This window comes from Mytilus californianus, unplaced genomic scaffold, assembly GCF_021869535.1.
Source record: "Mytilus californianus isolate M0D057914Y unplaced genomic scaffold, xbMytCali1.0.p SCAF_6, whole genome shotgun sequence".
NCBI lineage: Eukaryota > Metazoa > Mollusca > Bivalvia > Mytilida > Mytilidae > Mytilus > Mytilus californianus.
This window is the reverse complement of record NW_026262712.1, coordinates 86448944-86472234: the sequence shown is the minus strand read 5'-3', so window position 1 is coordinate 86472234 and position 23291 is coordinate 86448944. Positions and strand designations below refer to the sequence as shown.

Sequence of the window (23291 nt, the reverse complement as noted above, 5' to 3'; positions counted from 1 at the left end):
GTTACTTGTATTTTGTTTTTTGTCTCTTTATTATATTTTCACAAAGTGCATATTGGTTAGGTATCTCAATTGAAGAAAGTGTCAGTAAAATTTAAATTCCTTCTCGCTTTCAAAACTTTACTTCAGTAGAGATACCAAACCAAGACTATCAGCCTTAAATACAAAGGGAACAGGTCTTACCTTTCATAGAATGAAAAAAAATCCAAGATGAACACACAAGATAGAATAAATGATTTAATATCAAACACATATAAAAACACACATGTAGGTCCCGAAAAAATATACAGAATATTAAAATCCAAAGGAATCACTAATGTTGGACGATCCAGGATAAAAAGACTATTACGAAGTCAAGACAGTTACACTTTAAGAAAGGAACTCCGTCATTCTTTTCGTCATGCACGTGTAATTGTATCTGGAATTGATGATCAGTGGGACATGGACCTCGCTGATATGTCAAACATTGCAAGTGAAAACGGTCAGTTTCGATACCTATTAGTCGTCGTGGATATCTTTTCAAAGTATCTGTGGATTCAGGTTCTGAAAAATAAATCAGCAAAAGTTGTAGTCGAGGCAATGAAGAAAATTTTAGCTGGTAACAGAAAATGTAAAAAGATTCGAACTGATAAAGGAAAAGAATTTAACAACAACATAATGAAATCGTATCTGAAAAATGAAGGTATACAATATTTCACCACACAGAATTCAGAAACAAAGGCTAACTACGCTGAAAGAGTTATCAAGACTGTGAAAAATATGATGTATCGATACTTCACAGAGAGGAGAAATCATAGGTACTTGGATGTACTTCAAGATATTGTTAAAGTATACAATTCTACTCCACATAGAAGCTTAAACAATATCCAACCAAAAGACGTCAGCAAAACAAACGAAGCAGATATATGGGCATATATGTATTTAAAACCAAAGAAAATAACATCAAAAAAGCCTCGATCATACCACTTTAAGGCTAATGACTTCGTTCGTATTTCTTACATTTCTATGCTATTTGACCGTTCATATGATGAACATTTCACAAGAGAAATTTTAAAAATTAGCCAAAGATTTCGAATGCAGGCTATACCGGTTTATAGAATAAAGGAGTATGATGGAACTTCCATAAAAGGATTATTTTATGAATCAGAGATGGTTAAAGTGAACAAGGATGAAGATGTTATGTGGTATGTAGAAAAAAAAATTCGAAAACGTAAGAGAAATGGACGGGTTCAGTGGTTAGTTAAGATTGAAGGGTGGCCAGATAAATATAATCAGTGGTTGAATGAAGAGGATATCACAGATCCAAATGACTCCTGAAGATGAGCATCTACATAACATTCAATAGTGAAAAATCTCTGAACTATTTTCCAAACAACAAAGCATATACTTTTTCTTCTCAACTGAATTCACCTGTGTTTTTAAATGGAAATTGGAGAGTTGCCTTAGTTGAAGCAGACATTTCAAGTAGCATATCTAAATCAGAATCCATTTACCTGTATTCTAATATTTGTGGTGAATCTATTGTCGATGGAGAACAAAAGCCACTTCTTCGAAGGTTAAGTGCAGCCTCTATGGGAAACTGGTCAAACATTTTCGAAGTTCCGCATTATGTTCCTGTAAAAATAAATGACCTCTATAATATTGATATCTATATAACTGATGGTGACAACAATCTAGCTTCATTTTTAGATATTCCTGCAACGGTAACACTACACTTCAAATCGTTTCCATTCTTTTAAAAATGAACAAGATGTATGTGCCAAATGTAGGAAGCTGGATTAATTATTATGAGAAGCTAGACAGAAAAGGTCATCACAATACTAACAAAGGTCAAAAACAAATCGGAGGTGGGTCTCTAACTGGAACCTCAAGGTCATCCATTACACCAATCGGCATACCAACCAAAACCCCTTCTGATGAGAAAGTAAAAATTCAACTTGTCTCCCCCGTCCATCAAACGGATGAAATGGCCAAGGACATGGTTGAAAGAGAGAAAAAGACATTAAAAAGAAAGCCATCTAGTTATGATGCCAATTCTTGCAAAAGACGTCGAACGAACGAGACCTCCAAAAAGCCCAGTAAAACCACCAAAAAGTTGACTAAGCACAAAAAGTCAAGAAAGACAACCAAAGCATCAAACAAGAAGAGACATACGAAGAAAAAAACCAACAAGAAAAAACTGCAAAGCTCTGTGAAAACCTTCAAAGACATATTCAAGTAAATGGCTGCTTTATCGTTAGATGGGTTCCAAGAAGCTCAGCCAAGTGGTTTGGATCTGTTTTCATTACCACCAACACAGACAGCGATTGATTCAGTGTTTTATGATGAGCATAGGTCAACAGCACAGCTAACTGGAACTGCGCCAGTAGAATTTAACATTGCAGCCCAAAATTCACTGGAGTATATAGATTTGAGAAAAACAAAATTATATGTAAAAGCGAGAATAAAACATATCAATGGAGACAGTCTAAAACCTACTGAGTATGTTGGTCCAGTTAACAATTTTCTACATTCTATGTTCTCACAGATTGATATAACATTACAAAATAAGTTGGTGACATCAACTACCACACATTATCCATACAAGGCAATGATACAAACTCTTTTATCTTTTGGATCTGAAGCAAAAAAATCTCAGCTGACTAGCCAGTTATGGAAAAAAGATCAACCAGGACATTTTGATGATAGTGATGTAGAAAATGGTGGCAATTCTTCCTTATTCGATCGCGCACAGTATTTTACTCAAAGTCAAGTGTGTGATTTAGAAGGTCCGTTATTTCATGATTTATGTAGTCTGGACAGATACATGCTGAATCAAGTAGCTATTAATGTTAAACTTTACCGTTCAAGACCTGAGTTTGCTTTGATGACAAGTGAAAAAGATCCAAATTTTCAAGTCATCATCGATGACATAGTGTTAAAAGTGTGCAAAATACGTTTAAACCCTGCTGTCATTATGGCACATGCGCAGAAACTACAAACAACAAATGCTAGATATCCCTATACCAGAACAGAAGTGCGCCTTATTTCTATACCTGCTGGGAGTCTTAGTTTCAATTACAATAATTTGTTCAACGGGCTCCGACCGACTCGTTGCGTTATAGCTTTTACAGAGTCCGCTAGTTCTAGTGGTTCATATACGTTAAATCCATTCAACTTTCAACATTTCAACCTTAGTCAAATAACGCTCAAACTGAACCAAGTTCCTGTAGGTGGGAATATTATGCAGTTAAACTATGGAGCCACGAGTCGAACTATACTACCTGCTTTTAATAGTATGTTTGAAGTGACTAACAAGTGGATGAGAGACAGTGGAAATCAGTTGAGTAGAAATGATATAGCAGGAGGAAATGCTTTATATTGTTTTGAAATAGAACCAAATTTCAGCGACGAGGGACAGTACTTAAACTTAGTGAAACAAGGAACTTGTTCTCTAGAAGTCAATTTCAATGCACCACTGCCGAAAGCGTCCACGTGTGTTGTGTATGCAGAGTTTCCAGCTTATTTTGAAATAAATTTAGAAAGAAACATCATTTTAGAATGAATACTTACCAGCTCAAGTGTGCCATTGTTTCAGACGTTGACTTACAACGATCTGTTCTTGGTGTATTCTCATCTGATGAACTGTCTCAAGTTCACCTACTACCAGGAATGGGTGTGATAGCCAATACAGATGTCGCAGGCTTACCAGGAAGACATTGGGTAGCATTTTTCTGTAATAGAAAGAACAGTCTTGAAGTATTTGACTCTTTTGGGTATTCAGAAAAAGAACTCACTGTTTATTTTAACAAATTCATGCGGAATTATGCATACATACAATCAAACGAGAAAAGACTACAAGGTGATGACACAGTTGTGTGTGGACAATATTGTTTGTTTTATTTAATGTGTCGTGTGAGAGGATTTACCATGCAACAGATAACAGATGTGTTTTCAGAAGACTATCAATTGAATGACAATTTTGTGTACAGTTTTATAGACAATCGGTTTCATTGCTGTGTGAACAATGTGTGTAATGTTGTGAATCAATCTTGTATCAAAATAAAAAATTAATGCTTATATGTTATTGTTGGTGTTGTTGTTGCCTCTCTTTTTTTTTACATATAAAACAGTTTGTCTCTCAGCTATTTTTATTATTTCACTTGAACAGTATGGTTGACTGGTGGGAGAAGGAAAGTTTGCTCAAATTTCAGAGTCCAACATCAATATTCATTGTTGGTCCGTCAAATTCAGGAAAAACAATGTATACCAAAAACCTTCTTGAAAATGCAGATGGTATGTTTCAAGTACCACCGTCGAAGATATTTTACTGTTACAGTATTTGGCAGTCAGTTTTCGATGAAATGAAATCAGCAATACCAAACATTGAATTTTTTCAAGGTTTCCCCCATATGGATGTTTTATCAGAATGGGGGACTTTACAAGGGCATAAGGTTCTTGTTTTAGATGACCTGATGGTGGAATCTGCAGATAGTAAAGAACTGGTTCATCTCTTAACTGTAGGAATTCACCATAATTCAATCACTTTGATTCAGATTCTACATAACTTGTATTGTAAAGGTAAAGCCATGAGAACAGCCTCCCTCAATTGTCATTACTTTGTTTTATTTCGGAATTATAGAGATCAGTTACAAATTCAAACTCTTGGTAGGCAGATTTTTCCCGGACAGTCTAAATACTTTTTAGATGCATACAAGAAGGCGACATCTGTAGCCTATCGCCCATTAATTATTGATTTAAATCCACATACAGACAAAACATATCAGTTGACAACAGATCGTGGAGTTGGACAGACACCTATCGTATATCACTCTGCAGAATGAAGGACTATTTAGCACATTTTCTTTTGAATGCTACTGCAAAACAAATTTCTCAAGCGATTAAATCACTAAGCAAGGAACAGTTGGAATGGTTGGTTGAAATAATATACAATGTGATGCAAGGAGTTTGCTCCATTTCAAGTGTTGATAAAACTTTGCTGACCAAGAAAAAGAAGCTCATACGTAAAATTGTTTCCAAAGGAGCAGCATATAAACAGAGAAAATTATATTTATTAAAAATAAGAGGACTGCTTCCTATTTTCCTAAAGACATATCTCCGTTATGTCTCGCGAACTGATTCTGATTCCTAAACTGAGGTATGAACAATTAAAAAATCCAGAGACATTGCCGGAAAAAAGAGAAAATCGAGATCAAGATCAGCCGAAAGATAAACAAGAAAATATCGATGACTTGGAAAGTAAACAGTTAGTAGAGGACTTTCAACCTGAAAAATTGAAGAAGTCAAACAAAAAGAGAAAAATTACACAACACGAGGAAAGTAAACCATATATCGCTATGTCCCTTAAAACAATGCTGCAAGAGAAAAGTAAACAAAAACCAAAGATGAAATGGTTATCGTTTCGAATTTAGATGTCATGTGACATCGTCACGTGTATTTAAATTGAGGAAATTAGGTAGCTGTTATCATTTTGTGTAAAGTGAAAAGCATGGCTCACCGCGGTGTTCATACCAATAATAAACATTTTAACGAATCTGATGATGGTATGTTGGTGAAGGCAGCCATAGAGGTTGAGAATAAACTCAAACGTAAGAAATCATGTGCTGAAAATGTTGATGTCAAAAGACCAAAGTTAAATTGTGATATTTGTGATAAAACTTTCAAATACAACAGAAATTTGAACAGACATATGAATTCACATTTTAACAGAATTCAGTGTTTAGCGTGTGGGAAATCGTTTACGCAAAAACATAATTTAGTCAAACATGGTAATAAGTGTTCTGGACAGCGCACAATAAACAAACGAGATAAACAATTATCTAAGCAACTTACATGTAGACACTGTGATGTCTCCTTTGATGATGTTGATTCTTTATTCACCCATGTTGCCAACCATCATCCGTTAAACCAAACAGGAGGTAGAATGCCTAAAACGGAGGAGCCAGTTGTCAGTCAGATAAAACGTAAACGGTTTCGTTTTAAGAAAAGCGCCATTAACAAATCAGTGAATCGTGTAGACCTTATGCCTATTGGTGATGAAAAATATGATTTATTACGTTTTTTGGCTAATACGAAAACTGATGTTGAAGAAATAATAGTATCTCAGCAAAAGAAACAAAAAAATGTCAAATGGTATGTAAATGCTCGAGTGAAGATGGTTCGAGATATTAATGATGGACAACAAGAAAAGGCACACCCACATTTCCGCAGCAAAAGTTACATATCTCTTCAGAATGAGAGTAATGATCATAATTTAAATGAAGCTTTCCAAACGATTAACAGAGTAATGGAAGAATTTATCAACAAGGGATCTAACTGGATATTGAATAAAGTTATATGCCTCGAAGTACATACTTTACCATACTCACCCATAGCTGGTTCAAATTATATGGAATTACCATACAAAATTAAGGCCACTGGTGGAATTATCAACATTAGAAATGATGACCAAAAGTGTTTCCTATGGTCTGTACTGGCAGCCCTACATCCGATGGAATATAATCCATATCGGAAGTCACATTATACGGCACACGAAAATGAATTGAACATGAACGATATTGAATATCCTGTGTCTTTAACAAAAATGGAGAAATTTGAGAAACAAAACAATATTTCAATCAATGTTTTTGGCTTTGAAAACGAAGAAGTGTTCCCACTATATTTAACAAAGTTAGAAAATGTAGATAGGGAGATCGATTTATTGTATTTATCACAGAACGGGGAAACTCACTACTGTTGGATCAAAAATTTAGATCGTTTCCTTGGATCAATGACTAAATTTCACACCAAACGGTTTTACTGTAGAAGATGTCTTCACGGATTCATAAGACAAGACTTATTAAATGAACACAGACTATATTGTAATAAGTTTGATTTTCAAAAAGTGACTTATCCAAAAGAAGGAGAAGCCATTTTAGAATTTAGAGACTTTCATAAACAAATGCGTGTTCCTTTTGTCATCTATGCAGACTTTGAATGCTTTGCAAAAAAGATGGATACTTGTCAACCAGACCCAAATCAATCGTCAACAACACATAAAACAAAATTTGTTCCATGTGGTTACTCCTACGTTGTGGTCAGTTCAAATGATAGATATTCCAAGCCAGCCGTTGTATACAGAGGAGAGAACGCAGTCGAACACTTTTTTGAAAATATATTTACAGAGGAAGAATACATAGATGATATATTGAGGAACATTTATGAGGAGTTAATTATGAGTGTGGAAACCGAAACGCAATTTCAAAATGCTACAAACTGTTATGTATGCAATCAACCATTTTCAGGCAAAATAATCAAAGTTCGTGACCACGACCATTTAGGTATAAACGAAGATAACGAATCACCAAAGTATAGCAATTACAGAGGGGCAGCCTGTCAGAGATGCAACTTGATGTTGAAAAATCCAAATTTCATTCCGGTCTATTTTCATAATTTGCGGAACTTTGATGCACACCTTTTGCTGTCGGAAGCTGGTAAATTCAAGGACAAAAAATTAACATGTATACCAAACAATATGGAGAAATATGTGTCCTTTTCTGTTGGACAACTGAGGTTTTTAGACACATACCAGTGCATGAGTAGCTCTTTGGAGACGTTAATTGCTAATTTAGCGGCAGACGGTTTTAAAAATTTCAAACAATTTCGGAAAGCTTTCCCCAATGACGAACACGCTAAACTTTTGCTACAGAAAAACGAATACTGTTATGATTATGTGAATTGTTCTGAAAGATTTGAAGAGACAGCTCTCCCTTCAAAAGCAGCTTTTTATAATTCCTTAACCAAAGAAGCTATTTCTGATGAAAAGTATGAACACGCTCAAAAGGTCTGGAACACGTTCAATATGAAAACCTTAGGGGATTTTCACAATTTGTATGTATTAACAGATACGCTACTCTTAGCAGATGTTTTCGAACGATTCCGTGACATGACTCTTGAATATTACAAGTTGGATGCTAGTCACTTTTTCACGAGTCCAGGTTTAGCAAGGCAAGCAGCATTGAAAATGAGCGGTGTCTGCCTGGATTTAATAACTGATCCCCTCATGTACAACATGATAGAGCTTGGAACACGAGGTGGGGTCAGTATGGTTACCAAAAAATACAGTCGAGCTAATCATCAATATGTTGACGACTTTAATGAATCAGATGTGAAAAAACACATCATGTATCTAGATGCTAACAATTTGTACGGTTGGGCAATGTCTCAACCATTGCCTTATGGTTTTTTCCATTTTTTAAATGAAGATGAAATTAGTCATTTTGAGTTACAGAAAGTCGAGTCAGACGCAAAAGAAGGCTACATTTTAGAAGTAGACATAGAATATCCTGAACATCTCCACAACAAACATAACGATTATCCTCTGGCACCCGAACATCTACTCATTGAAGACAAAGATCTATCGAAATACAGTACTGATTTATGGGGAAAGTTAAATTCTGTGAAGAATGCAAATGGTGTGGAAAAAGTGAAACCTAGGATTAAAACCCGAAAATTAATTCCAACTCTGAAGAAAAAGACAAACTATGTGGTGCATTATCAAAATTTACAACTTTATACAGAACTTGGAATGAAAATAACTAAAATACATAGAGTATTAGGATTTCAACAAAAGGCATGGCTTAAAACCTACATAGAATTCAACACCAACATGAGAAAACAGGCAAACAACGACTTTGAGAAGGACTTTTTCAAACTGATGTGTAATAGGTATGTTTCTCGTTTTTTTTTTTTTTTATATAGATTAGACCGTTGGTTTTCTCGTTTGAATGGTTTTACACTTTTGGGGCTCTTTATAGCTTGTTGTTCGGTGTGAGCCAAGGCTCCGTGTTGAAGGCCGTACATTAGCCTATTATGGTTTACTTTTTTTTTAAATTGTTATTTGAATGGAGAGTTGTCTCATTGGCACTCACACCACATCTTCCTATATCTATGTTATTTTTAAATGTGTAAGATTTTAAAGTGTTGTCAAGATCTCGAGTTTGCTTGTTGTCTCATTGTCGCATTACCCACATTGATTTAATTATGTTTTGTGGTTTTTTGTGTCAGCTTCTAGTACTTATCTAAAAGTATTCCTACTTTTTCAGTGTTTTTGGTAAATGTATGGAAAATTTGCGTGCTAGGATGAATCTAAGACTAATCAATTCAGCCTCGGAAGAAAAACTAAAAAAGTTAGTAGCTCAGCCGTCGTTTCTATGCTGCCAAATTTTCAATGAAGACCTCGTTGGAGTACACAACCAACAGATCAACCTAACTCTCAATAAACCCATCTATGCCGGGCAAGCTATTTTAGACCTTTCAAAGAGACTGATGTATGAATTCCATTACAAGGTGATGAAGCCTCAGTACGGTGACAAGATCAACTTGCTGTTTACAGATACAGGTATGATATTTTTTTGTTTGTTTGTTTGTTAAAATAAAAGCCATTGTTTCTTTAAATTTCTAATATTTCTCATTGTTTTCTCCTTTGTATAAGTAGAATAAAGGAAGAGATTCCTCTTTGGTATTGTGCTAACATTTCTGAATTCATTTTAGATTCGTTGTGTTATGAGATTCTGACTGATGATGTATATGAAGACATGAAACCTATCAAAGACCTATTCGATACCTCCAACTACGGCTCATTCAACAAAACGAAACATCTCTTTTCCAGCAAATATAAGAAAGTCGTTGGGAAATTTAAAGATGAGCTTGGTGGTGAGTTCTTTCAAACAAACATTTTATTCTTCTCTCTCTCTAAAGTTTAACATAAATTTTCTTTCAAATTTTCCTTTTTCTTGTGAATTTTCTGTAAAATTTTCCTTTTTCTTTTGAATTTTCTGTAAAATTTTCCTTTTTCTTTTGAATTTTCTGTAAAATTTTCCTTTTTCTTTAGAATTTTCTTTTAAATTTTCCTTTTTCTTTAGAATTTTCTGTTAAATTTTCCTTTTTCTTGTGAATTTTCTGTTAAATTTTCCTTTTTCTTTTGAATTTTCTTTTAAATTTTCCTTTTTTCTTTGAATTTTCTGTTAAATTATTATTAAATATTGTCTTTCTCATGTGCCTCAAAAAATCTTTTCAGGTGTTCCTTTAAAAGAATTCGTTGGCTTGAGACCTAAAATGTACAGCCTTTTGTATAACCAGACCTCTACAGAAGGTATCACATGCGAAAAGGAAAAAAAAGTGGCGAAAGGCATTTCAAAAACTGAAATAAAACAGACTCTCCGACATGAAATGTATAAGAAATGTTTGAATGAAGAAACTACGACCACCAATTCAATGACGTGCATTAGAAGTAAAAATCATGAACTTTTCATGGATACCGTTGTGAAAAAAGGACTGTGTAGTTTTGATGATAAACGTTACTGGAAGAACCCAATTGAAAGCTATGCCTATGGACATTATAAGATAGACACATATTAGTGATAGTATTTATTAAATATTTAAAAAAAAAACTAACCGTGTCAGTCTGTTTGCATATATGTCCGTAATAAAATTTATAAATGTTATTCCTATAAACACCACATTGAATGAAAGTCACACCACATTGAGCATCATCACATCGATTGGAAAAAGGCTCCCATTTCCTCCTCAGAGAGATCATATAAATTGTTTTGCACAGGGGAAATCTGTTCATATTTTGTATTCTTCCCAGACCACTGTGGGTTTAATTCTTAACGTATCGGTCTCTTTGCGGCCACCCTCACCGGAATCATATTTCCTTTGCTCCACATCGGGTCTGTTATAGTTTGAAGTGGAGTGGTAGTTGACGTCTCGTTTTCATATATTATTGTAAGAGGTGCCTGCAATAATAAAAATGAAATATTTAAATAAATAAACCAGAGAGAAATGAAATACTTTCAGTGTTGCTTATCTTTTTTTTTTAAGGACAAAAGGTTGTTTGCAAGTTCAATTCTATACTTAAAAAACAAGTATTGCTTTGTTCGCATTTAAGTGTATCAAGTTAAGAATACATGACTTACCTATTGTATGTATTGTTAACTTGTTCTCACCCTGAGCATGTATGAAATATTTGCCACTGGACGTTAAGCAACCAACAATCAATCATGATTCTTGAACATATTTAAACTCTACATTAATAAATGTATACTTACGGAAGGTGTTGGTGGTGGTTGCTTAACGTCCAGTGGCAAATATTTCATACATGTTCAGGGTGAGAACAAGTTCAGAATACATGGTGATTCTTGAGAAGAAGAAAAAAAAACCCACCCTCTATTGCAAGACTTACCTATTGTATGTATTGTTAACTTGTTCTCACCCTGAACATGTATGAAATATTTGCCACTGGACGTTAAGCAACCAACAATCAATCATGATTCTTGAACATATTTAAACTCTACATTAATAAATGTATACTTACGGAAGGTGTTGGTGGTGGTGGCGGTGCATAAACCGGCGCTACATTTTCTTTTAGCACAACCTGCTCCTGTGGCTGGGAGAGCGGCTAAAACATGAAAAATAAAATAAAACTCAAACTCAAATGTTATGAAGAAAGTTTTATACTTGCGAGAGGTGTTGGTGGTGTGCATATTGTTTTTCGTTCATTATTTTGTACATAAATTAGGTTGTTATCTTTTTTCTCCCCTCGGATGTTTGTTTTACATTCATCATTTTGAAGCTATTTATAGCTGACTATGAGGTGTGGGTTTTGCTTATTGTTGATGGTCGCAAGGTGACCAAAAGTTGACAATTTCTGTATCATTTGGTCTCTTGTGAAGAGTTATCTTATTAACAATCATACCACATCTTCGTTTTATGTTATTCAATTGTTGCATTAAATTAGTTAAAATAAAAGGCAAATGTGAACACCGATATCTCCCCTAACAAAAGCGAGGTAGATAGATAAACAGAAAGATAAACGGTAATAAACAATACTTAAAACCTTCCTGTTGTTTACGGTAAGCGCATACAAACAGAGAAAAAAAACACCTCAAAGGGTATAATCTTTAATTTTCCTCGGTTTTTAAAGAAAACTCCTACATGTGAACCTCGTGTAAAAACAAAAAGAAAGAAAATAGTCTTACCTGTGGAAAGTATGCAGTTAGGGACTCTAGGTGCCCCCTCAGTGTAAACAGATCATCCAGCTCGTCTAGCCCTAAATTCAGCTTCATTGATCCATTTGACACAGCCAAGTCTAAATAAAAGAGTCCTCTAGCGGACTTTTTATAGGTAAGCACTTTCCCTCTCCCGAATTGAGTTTTGTATTCCGTTCTACCAGTGGAAGTAATAATTTGACTAAATTGAACATTTTCGGCTGCCATTATAACACTTAATCGTAAATAGATTTCTAGACAAAGGTTAGAAGTACTGACTTGTAAACGAAAAATACGCACTACTATATTTATTTCATTTTTCTAGCTAATATTATCTAAACCAATAATATTACACTTTGAAGTATGGGGTGGGACTAATGGAGGGATAACCACCCCATTCTTAGGTTTCGCATAACAACTCTATACCAAATTGTTTATGTGGTGCGCAAACAAAAATGCGCTTAACAACAAAACAACGTGTTGATGAATCTCTAGAAACTATACTGTGATAATATTTCATCTGCTTTATTTTGGGGTTTCTTAACTTAAAATCTTTATCTAAAGCAGCTACATTGTAAAAAAAAAAACCCAAAACGTTCGATTTTTTTCTGAAATTTTTTTTTTTGAGTGCCATTGTCTCGTACCTAATATTTTCTTATTATATGTTTCCGTTCCCCCCTTTTTTTTTTCGAGTTATGCTATTGTTGAAGATCATATAGCAACATCTCAATTCTTTCATATTTATTCTTTTTCGTATTGTTCTTTTTTTTTTTGTTGACACAATCATAATCTCCCGCCTTTTTATTTTTAATTAAACTGTTGATTATGTGAACATGCGCAAACGATTCACAGAGAAAAAACTGAAAAATCAAAAATGGTGCCCGCTAAGTGTTTGTTGTTGTTGAGTATTGTTGTATGTAATGGCCAAGTGCATGACCTTAATATAAGGAAATGCAGAAGTGTGGTTGATGAAAGCTACGAGGTAGTGGAACTGCAGTGCCTGTATGAGGGGGAAGGCAGCTACATTTTCAATGGGCCGACTTCAGTGAAGAAGATCACCCTGGACAGACTGGCGGGTTCCAGTACATTAATGACTTTTGGCCAGCAGTTAGAAAAAGTAGCCATCAAAACATGCACCATAGACAATTGTTGCCAGGCCATTTCAGCAACCCCTAGCACGGAAGTGCAGATTGCGGATAAAGTTTGTGTAAGATGCTATTACGTAACTTGTTTTCAACATCCGCCATTTTTATTGTTTACAAAAAATTGACACCTACTTTATGAAAGACAAATTCCCTTTATTTTCTTTTGAAAGTATAACAATATAAGAAAAGAAATATTTGTTAGCATAATTTTAATTGTATTTCTATTAAACAGATTTGTGTTAAAAACTATAAATATTAAATTTGATAACTGTCTATAAATATTATTGTTTTTGTTTACAGTCACTGGAAGACCTTTTTTCCACTACTAGTGTGGTTGAGACCTCTCCTCATACGGAGGGGGGTTCTCCTGACTCCTCGACAGAATGGTCTCAAAGCGCTCCAACATCAGCAGTGTACGAGCACAGCCAAATGTCCAGCACTCTCCCTGACCATCAACAGGTGGGTTTTCACCTATAGGGCAAAGAGAATCCCTACTTAACATAACCATTGCATTGTGGTGATGTATTCTAAAAAAACATGAAAACACTGCTGTTAAAATTAACGTAAACAATTTTGAAAGTACTTATTTTCACTATTTTAGACATTTATACTTATAAATTTCTCATGCTTTAAATTCAGCTAAAGCTAAATGTGTATTGATTGTAACATGTAGTAGGGTGTGGATTAGGTTATGTTATTTTATTTGTGTACATGTAGTTTATTATTTAATTTTTTATTTTAGACTACTACAGAAAATGAGACGAACTCGGCAACACCGTGGATAGTAGCAACCGTCACCACTTTAACAGGTAGCTTAAAAGTTTATATAATTTTTCTTGGAGTAATTTTGTTTCTTTTAATTGTCTTAATTTTGGTGTTCTTATTAAAAAAGTATTACTATCAATCAGACTACATTCCAGTTAAGAACGATGATTCTTTATATGTTGAAATGGATACCATAACTAGTTAAATTATTTCTTTTCTTGTAGTACTTCTGGTGATAGCTCTCATTTGTTTGGGGAAGAAATGTTTGAGGAATAGTAGGGGAGGGTTAATTGAGCATTGTCTTCCTCTACAGGAGATTCCTACTGCCCCTAAATATAAGTACTATTAGGATAAAAGAAATAATTATTAATTTAAATTGTAATTTCAATATCACTGCTTTTAACTCTTTTTTTTTTCAATATCACTGCTTTTAACTCTTTTTTTTTTTTACTTACAGTGATATTCTTTCTAATAGGTGGATTTATTGTTTGGAGGAAAAGACATTCTCAAAATATTTCAAACTCTGAAGATGAACTCTATAATAAAGCCTGGTACAATTTAAGTAGTGACAATTTATAAAATTTGTATTTTTTTTTTTTATTTTCTTCTTGTAGAGCAATTTCAAGTTCTAATCTTTACCATGATTAGTGTATTAGTGGTTTTAAACCGTATCCATAGACTTTTGTTAAATGCTATACCAGCTATTAGAAACTTCATCCCCCCTGTAAGACAGCTTATTAACCCTCCTCAACATCAACCACCACACCAAGCAGCAGTCCAACCTATACCACCTGCAGTACACCAGGAAGTCATCCTACCCTTACCAGCACCTCCACTCATTTTAAGAAGAAGCACCAGACAGTCCATACCACCCAACAGACTTAATTTGTGATTAATTTGTGTATTATGTTTTTTTTTTGTTTTTTTTCAAACCAAACTTCTATATAATTTGTGTAATTAAGATGTACCTAACACTACAGGGGGATAACTCTGTAAAATCAGCTAAATGTTTTAATTATGATATGTATTTAAGGGCATTGTAATAAGCTTCTCAATGGTTGAAATTAGTGTTTGTTAAACTGTTATATACCCAGTGTAATTTTTATAAAGAAATGGTTGGTTCAAATATTTTGAAATTTTTATCAAAGGTTCAAAATAAATACTTTGTTAAAATTTTATGAAAACTCAACAAACCAAATTTATTTTAGGTAAGGTGTTGGATACCACCTTAATTATAAAACTATGAATAATACCATTGTAAGACTAGCTTTATGAATCATATTGCTTCATTAAGTAACTTCATATACAAAAATGTTGAAAGTATTTCTTACCTGTCCTTTAAGATATCTAATCCTATCTGCAGCATGTCTCGGCTTTGCACACTATTAGCTGTATTGCACTGCTGCATCAGTTCTCCCAAAAATGTCTCGCTCATTCGTATGAGACATCCTATCCTAGTTTCCCTGCTTTCATGCAACAAAGCATGATATAGTGCAGAAACATTAAATTGCATGCTACTGAATGTGTTGATGGGTTGCTGACAATATCAATTCTTTATTTCTTCAAACAACTCAGGTTGTATTGAACACTTATAACATGGGAAAAAATGACTCCCCACTACTGGTATATGTTGAGATACAAAATTAGTCAATTGAGAAAGAAAGTTACTGATTGAAGCACGATGATCCATCATAAAGTTTTCCAAATAGAATGAAAGTATAACATTTTTCCTAAATATTAAAGGACTTATTCTTCTCTCTTGGTTATGATAAGATTCATTAAATAAAGTTGGGTTGATAAATTTAATTCATTTAGACTTAACTGAGATGCCATTTTAGGATTAATTTATATATGACTAAGCATCCATTGTGATAACAAAGGAGATATTAGCATTTCTATGCTATATTATCTTAAGAAGTTTATTGAGGGGGGCTTTTTTTTTTTATTATTGAAGGTTTTAACAAAGGAGAGTGATAATTTTCCATACATAAGAAAGACTCAACATCCTGTGTTTGACATGATTATAAATTATGGATAAATTGATACATTTTTCGCTTAATTTCTCTCTTTAAATTTATTTTTATGATGAAAATAGGGAATAAGTCAGATTTTTGAAATGATGTTACTTTAAAGGGTGTTGTTTATATTATACATATCTAGAAGTTTTGTATATATGTTTACACAAGTCTGTTTTGTTATGTTAAGAAGAAGTTTAACTCAAATTAGAAGTAATATATGTTTATCTGTCTGATGTTCTCCATTAACAGTTAATTAGTTTTGAAACTTGATTGCAATTAAGACAATTTCCTATACTCTACATTTAAAGATTGTTATACATGTTTATCTATCAACAGTTATTTAGCTTGAGGCTTGATTGTAATTAAAAATATTTAGTAATTATACAGTATGATAACTTCTAAAGGAAGAAAATCAAAATATTTATGAAGCTTTACATCAGAGGAATTATCTGATATGATCTATCAGATTAAAAGATAACGTTTATTTGGTCTTAAAAATAATGTAAAAATATCAAAAATGCTATAGAGGTTGATGGGGAACATTAGACAGACCTTAGTAGTATATGAAATGTTTATACTGTAATATAAAACATGTATATAGTCTTTGTTTTTCTTGTTATTAAGCAATATAGTTGTGATAATTTATTAAATGTTAATTGTTTTAAAGTTGGTGCTAAATAATTGTGATAATCATTAAAGTTCATATTTCAAATCATGATAGTTGTACTCCTGATAACATGCTGTTATATATATTTAATATATTCATTTACAATGATAGTTTAAGAGAGGAAAATATACTCTATAAAGACAAGTTTTATAAAAAAAAAAGTAGTGCTTATACTATAGTTTTGGTGCTAACTGTTTTATGGTGCTATGCATTCCGCCAGATTCCCCTATAAAGACAAGTTTTATAAAGAGAGTAGTACACTACATTTTTACTAAAGTTTTGGTGCTGTGTATTCTTACATTGAAAAAATAAGCATTTACGGTTGTTAATCAAACCATGATACCTGTATATATTTTATCTATATTTTGTTACTTTAGTGCAACATTCCATCTTTTAATTTTTGCTTCATGCGTGTTTTCATTTTAAACGTGGAAACCATGTGGGTTATATTTTTATTTTATAACATAATTTATCTTCTATCACATTCCATCAAGTTACTTTTTATATTGTAGTCATTTTTAAAAACTAGAATCATCTCGTTAATCATATTACTATATGTAATCTTTTACATGTCTCTTTTTAGAAATCCATTCTTGTTAAAAAAAAACCATTTGTTTTAGAAGCTTTATAAAATTTTATATATATTAGAAACAAACTCAGGGTTGTATGCTCAAATATCGGTTTTAATACAAGTTTTTATATACTATACATAGTATTGTAATATTTATTTTTTATGCTAAAAATACTCAATCAGTTTTTGCAATAATGGTGATCTACACAAAATGTGATGTATACATAATGTATATAAGTTTTTGATAATAAAAATAATTTATTTTCTTCAATCTTTGTTTTATCTCTTCTCAAGTTTCTGTAGTTTGTGTGTTGTGGAAAGAAAATGAATGCCACCCCTTACCAACAACCATCTCTCTCACATATTGACTAACTCCAAGCAAATAACAATTTAGACAAGCAAAAAACAACACAAAATTCTACAACGTGGACAACATGGACGTCATCTCAAACGTACCCTGGTTACCAACCAATGTTGCTCTACCTTGAAAAAGTCAGCAACGTGGAAACAAAAATGGACGACAAACATACCCCTGGTTACCGACCAATGTTGCTCTACCTTGCAACGTGGAAACAAAATGGACGACAAACATAACCTGGTTACCAACCAATGTTGCTCTACCTTGGTCAAAAGTATCACACGTGGACACAAACATTCCACCATCACTAGCACAATATTTACATAAGCTGCTCTACCTGCTCTACCTGCTCTACTGTTTTCTTATCCCTATTCTACTACTACTGGTTGCTTTTAACCAATCATGTATTCCTCGAAATGTAAAGGAGGTAATATAAAGACGGATACACAGTTTGCAAACTTTGAGGGGTCAAACTTGAAAGTCACAATTTTAACAATTTTTGGACATGCTCTGGTTAAAAAATGTATACAACGTATAAGATTGACAAAGTGGTGAAACTAATTACGCATGCGCATGAAAGGAATCTATCATTTTCTATGCAAAACGTATGATAATTAATTGAGAGGGAAACTTTATTTACCCTCCAATTTTTATCATATTTTTTTTAGTTTTTTTTTTAATTAATTCAACAGCAATTAAAACAAGAACAATGTTAATTGCAGACCATTTGGAGCATTTTCTATAAATAAATGTGCCCTCAAAGGTAGATCACCATTTATTCTAATGAGTGTGTTGGAAAACTTTCCTTGAGTCGTGAATTATATTAGATCCTTGAATGGTTTAATAAAGTTTTCTATGCTGTTATAAACTAAATTGATTGTTTTGGGTCAAGAACAAATGCCCTGTCAAAGTCTGTTCTAATTTGGACTTCATACAGGTAAGTTCTTTATTAGTATATCTTTAAAAGTAAAAATTATCAATCACATTTATTTTTATCAGTCTTTTTTTTTTTATTATTTCAAGTAAATTAAAATGTACTGTATTTGTTGCATTCTAATGAACATTGGGACATTCTAGACATTCAATGATATCGATTTTGACTTTCCATATTTCATATTCAAAGTTTTGAACGATTAACAAAGCTAAACATCTAATAACGTTGTTATTGTCTTGCGCAGTTTAATATTCATAAAAAAAATATTGGCAGTCGATTTCTTTCCATATAGTTTCCCGTTTTACGTGACCAAAAGCATTACATTGATGTTTTTGTCACTGTTTTAATGGGGGGAAAATATACAATTTAAAGCAAAATTAAATTCACAGTATAGTAAAAATGATATCTTTAAAATTAAAATGTTCATAAATATAATTGTTGTGATCTAATATCAGATAATAACAGTTATCTAGTAATATTCTCTCTAAAATTAATCATAGCACAGTCTTAGCATATATATATTTTCTTTGTGTAATATTCGTCTTAACAACCATTAAATCCATACAAAATATTTAATATACGTTGCTTGTATACATACGCACTACATTACGATATCATAAGAGAAGAGGAAGCTAGCATGTGTTTTAGACGCAGTTGAAGGGGGTTTATCTATAATTATTTAAAGAAAATTGCAGAAAATTGTAAGTTTCTTATTTATTTTATATGATTTTTTTTTTAATTTCCTTTTCGCTCTTGTAAAATGATATCCCATTACAAAACGTTTTGTCTTCAAAACGTTCGACTGTTTTCATGACAGGAAAGTCAATGCAAATGCTTGAAATTAAGGAGCCTTTACATTTTATCTCTCTGACTAAATACTATTACCACCAAAGATGAACCACAAATTTATTACTAAGTAGACAGCATATAAAAGGAGGCCCTGAATATTAATCTATATGTAGTTAGAAATACATAAAGCATTTCCAGGAATTTAAAAACACAAGTCATAAAGGAATATAAAATGTTTTCGAAGAATAGTTGTTGAAATAGGATTTTATACTTTTAATGAAAAAAAAATCTTTCTTATTTTACCTTTTCAACATATTTGTCGTGAAGTCTCTTCAGGACAAACATGTTGTTCCTGTTGACAAAGCTTCAAAAAAGATTGTATGTAAATCGTATTACTTTGAGTGTCTTATCAAAGAGTAATGAATAATTGAACACTCGGATATTCCTCGACCAAAAACATAAAGTTTGAAAAAAAGATGAGCTCTTGTCAAATCACAAGTTCTCCATGGCCGCATTGAATATTTCGATAAATAGCAAATGTGAGGACGTACCTTATTTGTATTGGAAACATTAACTTTACAAGGCTCCGTTTAAAGAATGGTACATTTCAGTCTCATCTACATAGGAATTGTCCGTTATTTTAATCAAACTTTAGTCTGCAGTGAAAGTGGGATACAGAAATACTATGTTTGTTTACTCGCGTAGTGGCATTAATCATATGTGAAACTCAAAATAACTCCTGGAAAATTTAAAATCTCGGTCATTTTCTAAAATAAATTTCGTTAACTGCGCGCCTCTCCATGCAGACCTTCTCTTATTTTCATATTAGTCTTTCTTCTAATATTTCTTCAGACACTTGTAAAAATAAGAAGATCAAGGAAGCTCGATTATTTAATTTCACATACAGGCATCTTGATGACGTTCTTACCAATAACAATCCAAGCTTTTCTAATTGGGTCCCATTAATATATAATCTCCTGAACTAGAGAATAAAAAAAATACAGATACAGCTTCCTCTGCATCATTTTTAGACATTAACCTCGAATTTGACATCAGCGGTCATGTCTGTACCAGAATCTATGACAAATGAGATGATTCAATTTGTAATATAATTACATATTTTACTGACCTATCAGCAATATACCAACTTCACCGTCGTATGCAGTATACATTTCGCACCCATACGGTATTCAAGAGCTTGCAGATGCTAGTCAGACTTTGTAAAATGTCATCGGCGTCTGAGCAAAAAATAACAATAAACCAGGGTATTATCAAATAACGTCTTGTTCATCTTTTTTAAGTGTCATCGGAAAATACCACGACTTCATAAATAAATAGTCAGTGTCTACTTTACAAATATTACAAGACGGTCTTGAGTAGATATCTAGATGCTGAAATTGTGCACCGTTTTATTTTACTTTAGTTTCCCAGTTATTTGTCTTCCTGCAATAAAGTTTCTTTTGGTCGTATGACTTTTGACGTCACTCGGTATTAATGCATCCCGTCATCGTGTTTTGACTTTCAACTTTTGGAATTCCTGATGCAGGTGGGTTCTGAGATGCGATTCGGATACATATAGATTCCCATAACTGTTTCTATTTTGATTACCGTTGTATTTATATTTACTTAGTTTTTACTTTCTCGAGAAGTGTACACTATATATGGTATGTACTGTCAACTTTTAGGCAGTGGCTATTCGGAAAAATAAAAAAATAAGCTATTTTGCAAACTCTGATTACAATATTTTAATCTGAAGCCGGCAAAATAGGCTATTTCTATAGAAATGTTTGTTTTACCGGTACCGGTAATATAGTGAATTTGTTGACGGCGCAGGAAAAATAGAAAAATATGCTATTTTGCCGGCTCTAGGTAAGCGAAATGCAATTCATAGAACTGACTAGTATTTTCGGGAAGCAAGGAGTATTTAAAAGTAAAAGACAAGATTGGTCGGCGTGGAACTAGAATAATGGTGTATGAGTAGGTTGGAATGTCTTATCGGTATTGTTACCTTGTGAATTAGCACGTAAATGACTCAGCTAAATATACTAGTTTTGAACATCGATAGCCTGTCTCAATTTATTCTGACAAAGTGCTTACTTATATTGTGGTGTTTTCACAATAAAACCGGGCAATTTACTACATTTTCACGGTTCGCATTTTTTTTAAGTTTTGTTACCAGTTGGATTAAGAAGCGATGTATATGGTCTACTATTTTGATATACATTTCACAGTGAAAATTATTGGCTGTAAATTAATGTAACCAATAACTTCTTTTTCAACAATATGACGAGCAATCTGCATAAAGTATCAGGTTTTTTAGCGCTTTTTGTCGTTTTATAGTATACGTTTTTTTTTTATAAATTCTTTAATAATATTGAAGAAAACAATGATTTCTTTTAAAATCGATAAGGTTTAAACAACATTGTCTTTTACAGTATGCATAAATGTCGTCAAACTCAAACGTTTTGTAAAAATGTTAAGATTAGAAACTGACCTTTTATACTGTCAATTACTGTTTGTTTTATTTTAGTTTTTTACGTTTATTAGGAAATCCAAACGACGCAATTAGAATGAATTATTAGGAAATGATGAAGGTAAGAGATAAACGAACATTCAATATATTATTTTTAAATGGATCACATATGCATTAATGCTTTTGTGATATACCACTTAAATCTCAATATTCTGGTATCGTATATTTAAACTTAAGAACAAGAATAAGAAATGGATTTGTTGTAAAAAATAAGGATTACATACAAAGTTTAAAAGATAATGAAGCATTTAAAAAGGATAAGTTAGATAAAAAAAATCACTAAACGGATAATACCATGACAAAGGAAAACAGACTACAGAAACAAAAATAATAAACAAAAAATTAACGGGACCGTTAACTTGTGATGAAATTACTTCAACCTTCCAATTAAGAATCCTTGGTTCAATAAACTCATCATGGATGCATGGACTACAAATTTGATCGCCATACGCGTGTTTCGTCTAAAAAGACTCATTAGTAAAAAAGCCAAATAAAATACGAAATTGAAGAGTATTTAGTTCCAAAATTCCGAAAGTCTTTACCAAATAAAACCAACGTTTTTCTTTTTATGGGGTAGTAAATCCTTACTGTTTCGAAAAAAATCAAAGTTTTGTAAAGAGTTAATTTATGATTATGACCATATCAACGATAGTTCATGTCAACATAGAAGTGCTAACTACTGGGCTGGTGACACCGTCAGAGAGAAAACCTCCACAAGCAGTGGGCAATAAGTTTCTTGTAAATCTTGCAATCTTTTATGAAGGAAACCATGATAGAGAAATGGCAATCCATTGTAGAATTTAATACGTTTGTGCAACAAAAGTTGTTGGTTTTATTTGATAATGTTGACTCTGATAAAATGAATACATTAGTGAATGATGTTTGTTTTGTCAATTTCGTATTATCTATAGCGTGATATTGTATCTTCAGAAAAAAGATTTTACTTTAAAATATGAACAGTAATGTTGATCTTATCAGACTATTTAAATACACTTTAAAACATACTAAAACTTAAGTGTATGAATTTGTGTGTAGTGGTGTAAGATGCACGAAAAACACTTCATAAATGACCGAATACTTGTTCAAGAGACTGAAGGTGTCCATGGTGTCATTGCATTTAATAATTGATTATTGTGTTGATAAAATATGATAGTACACATGTCACCATTGTTTTGTAAAAATTCTTGTGTGATATGTAATATAACTATTGAAATGGTGAATTTTAGAATAAGGACAAACAAGTCAATCAACAGGGAGATATGTATACATGTACTATACATGTATAGGGTATGCTTTAATGGTTCTACATCACAATGGACGATTCTCACTGGGAAAATTCGATCCTCATTTTCAATTTCTGGATATGAAATATGGCAAAAATAATTTGCATATGTTAGAATCCTTATAAACGAAACCGACATTTTACACTAATTTCACGTTCATATTATAAATTTGCGATAAGCGGTCATCACCAATTTAGCATGA

At 32.7% G+C, this 23291-nt stretch overlaps 1 long non-coding RNA gene across 1 annotated transcript; it reads right to left on the bottom strand.

The window, feature by feature from the left end:
- Window positions 1-220: 220 nt before the first annotated feature.
- Window positions 221-6138, bottom strand: LOC127706230 (uncharacterized). Its single transcript, XR_007984335.1, has 4 exons — window positions 5830-6138; window positions 3550-3710; window positions 1491-1611; window positions 221-540 (listed from the first exon to the last, which is right to left on the bottom strand). It is a non-coding gene; the product is annotated as an uncharacterized LOC127706230 (long non-coding RNA).
- Window positions 6139-23291: the final 17153 nt, after the last annotated feature.